Here is a 2,950-nt window from a genome sequence, read left to right as displayed (position 1 = left end):
AAGGCAGTTTGGTGAAAGATAGGTTAAGTGGTTTGCCATGCGATGTGTTATGTCGGATCCTCTCTCAACTCTCTACCAAGGAATCGGTTAGCACCAGTATCTTGTCGAGGCGTTGGAAAGATCTCTGGTCACAGGTTCCTGCTTTGGATTTGGGTTACGGTGATTTCAAAGATACTGATTTCGATTTGATGGGCTTTATAGATTGTTTTTTGGAACCTGACCTGGCTTTAGACTCGTTCAAGTTGGTTTATGATGTCGATATTGAGCACTGTCACGAGAGTTTTGTGTCCACGATAGATGAAGTGGTTGAGCGTGGAGTTAGTCATCTAACTATTCTGAATATGGTGGATGTTGATGATGCCTTGGTTAGGATGCCTCTCTCGCTCTATTCATGCTCGACATTGGTGGATTTGACTCTCTACGCTGTTGTCTTTGATCATCCACGATCAGAATTGGTTTCGTTACCTCGTGTCAAGACTATGTATTTAGAGGGGGTCAAGTTTGATGGCCATGCTGTTCTGAAGAATCTCATCTCAAGCTGTCCGGTTCTCGAGGATTTAACCGTGATTACACATCCTGAGGACTATATGGAAGTTGTATGTGTTCGTTCTCAATCACTGAAAAGCTTCACACTAGAGTCTCAGCGTGATCCCGAGGAAGAAGAACAAGATCCCAATGTTGTAATCGATGCTCCGAGACTCGAGTACATGAGTGTCCGTGATTACCGGCCTGAACGCTTTGTCATACGTAATGTTGGCCCCTACGCAAAGGTAGACGTCGATGTTATGTTTGACGACATCGACCGTTGGAGGTAAAGAAGATCCGTAAATTCCTCTTTGGAATATCCAAATTTCACGAGGTGACCCGAGAGGTACGCACACATAAGTGATTAGTTTTTAATAAGAGTTTAATTATGCTTGTATTCAATTTCATATCCGACATATTTACTATTCTATACACAGTTCATCCATGAGTACTCCCAGGTGGGAAAGTTGCCTAAGTTTCTCAATTTGACTCGATTGGATGCTTCACTAGTGAAGTCTTCGTGGGAATACCTACCAGCCTTTTTGGGATGCTGTACGAATCTACATTCGCTGATTCTGGTGCGTTTCATTACTTTGCCTCTGTTCATGTCATAAAACTGAGCTTGCTTCATATATATACCAATAAATATTTTCATATATATGATTTGTTTATATTACTTCTAGGAACTTGACCGTATCCCAGAGATAGAGGAGATTCAATTTTCACCAGTGCCTCAATGTGTCTTATCCTCACTCCACTCCCTTCAGCTGAAGACACCACAAAAGGATATATATATCAAGGAGAGTAGATATCTAGTGTAATGTTGTTGTTATGCTAATTACATCATATTGTTGTCTCACATAAATTCAGTTTACCTTACCAACAGTTATTGTAATACTTTTTCAGATATTTTTGTTGACAATGGTTTTATGTTTCCTAGTTCTTATAATGGATGTTATTCGACTGTGAGGAATTTTATATTCCGCCACTGAAACCTAATCGTCTACATATTGCTCCCACGGTTTTGTATTTCTTAGCTTTGCTCTTTGTTGCATTTACGGAAGAGCTTCCAACCTTGGAAAGCATCATTAAAAATGGGTTAAGCTAGCCGGTGTTGGATTAAGTAAATTACCATCTGTGAAAGACAGGACCAGAGTGAGAAGGATGGAACTGGTGGTATAATTAGATTGAAGAAATATATCTGATTGATATTCACATGTGTCATCAACTTAATTACAACACTCTCTTTCCAAGAAAAAACACAACTTTGGTGTGTATCTCTGGTGAATTCATTCTGTATATGCCAAGTCTAGTTGTTTTAGATATGTCGTTCAACGAGCAAATTGTCTAACCAAATACCAGGTTTGTTCTCTTTTGCAAATCTCAAGTTCTCAACTCGTCACAAACACAAACATGGTGGTTCCCGGATGCTGTAGTAATTAAAGACCATTCATGAGATATCTAGAGATAAAATCAATGCTAACACAATAGAGGAGCTGGAACGAAGTGAGCGGAGCCTCCCATAGAGGCAAGTTGGTGCGCCGTATGATGGGCAACATGTCCTCAGAAACCTTATATATAAATTACTACATTTAGATATAACATAAAATTAGACGAAACTGAACACTATCTAATTAGAAAAAGAAACATGGTAACAAATATTTTAGTTGGGAATCAAATTAGAAATATATATTTTTGGAATGATATATATATAAAAAACCTAACTAGAGATAGTTATAGTTGGTGCAAAGATATATTGGTCAAAATTCATAAATTAGAATTTTTCTTACCAAAGATAAATTTTCTTGCCAAGATTGATAAGATAGTTGCCAACTTTTTATTTATTGCTTAAAAATAAATTAAAACTCATACAAATTAAAAATCACCGCCAAATTTATATAAGTTATTTTAAGATTAATAATATAAATTAAAAATAACCACAAAAAGAAATGCTTTATCTTAGATGTTGTCGACTATCTAGAAATAACATCACTCGTATATTGCCAAACAATCAAATGTTCTCTGACCTAATCTCTCAAGTGTCTTCGTGCTTTGTGTTACATTTATTGGGTTTTCGAGAAAAACCACCAAATATAAGTTCACTCCCTCTTCTCTCAGCCAATCAGAATCTTCTATCTAATATTTCATTTAAAAAATAAATAAAAATTAAATTAAAAAAACAACTCAAATTAAGGAAACAAATTCTGTATACTTTTAATTAAGGAAAGTTAAATATTTGGGTTGGTTTAGATTTTTAAAACTAGAGTAAAATTATATGTCGGTTTGGATTTACAAATCAAATGGTTAGGGTTTAGATTTTACAATTAAAACGAAATTATATGTCGGTTTGGGTTTACAAATGAGGTGGTTAGAGTTTAGATTTTACAATTAGAACGAAATTATATGTCGGTTTGGGTTCACAAAT

The 2,950-nt window shown here is 35.8% G+C and overlaps 1 pseudogene; it reads left to right on the top strand.

Moving 5' to 3' along the window:
- Positions 1-1,505, top strand: part of LOC104787130 — a 2,193-nt pseudogene extending 688 nt beyond the window's left edge.

Source organism: Camelina sativa, chromosome 5 (genome assembly GCF_000633955.1).
Source record: "Camelina sativa cultivar DH55 chromosome 5, Cs, whole genome shotgun sequence".
In the NCBI taxonomy this organism is placed as follows: Eukaryota; Viridiplantae; Streptophyta; class Magnoliopsida; order Brassicales; family Brassicaceae; genus Camelina; species Camelina sativa.
Note: the sequence above shows the minus strand (reverse complement) of the source record. Positions and strands in the feature narration are given on the sequence as shown.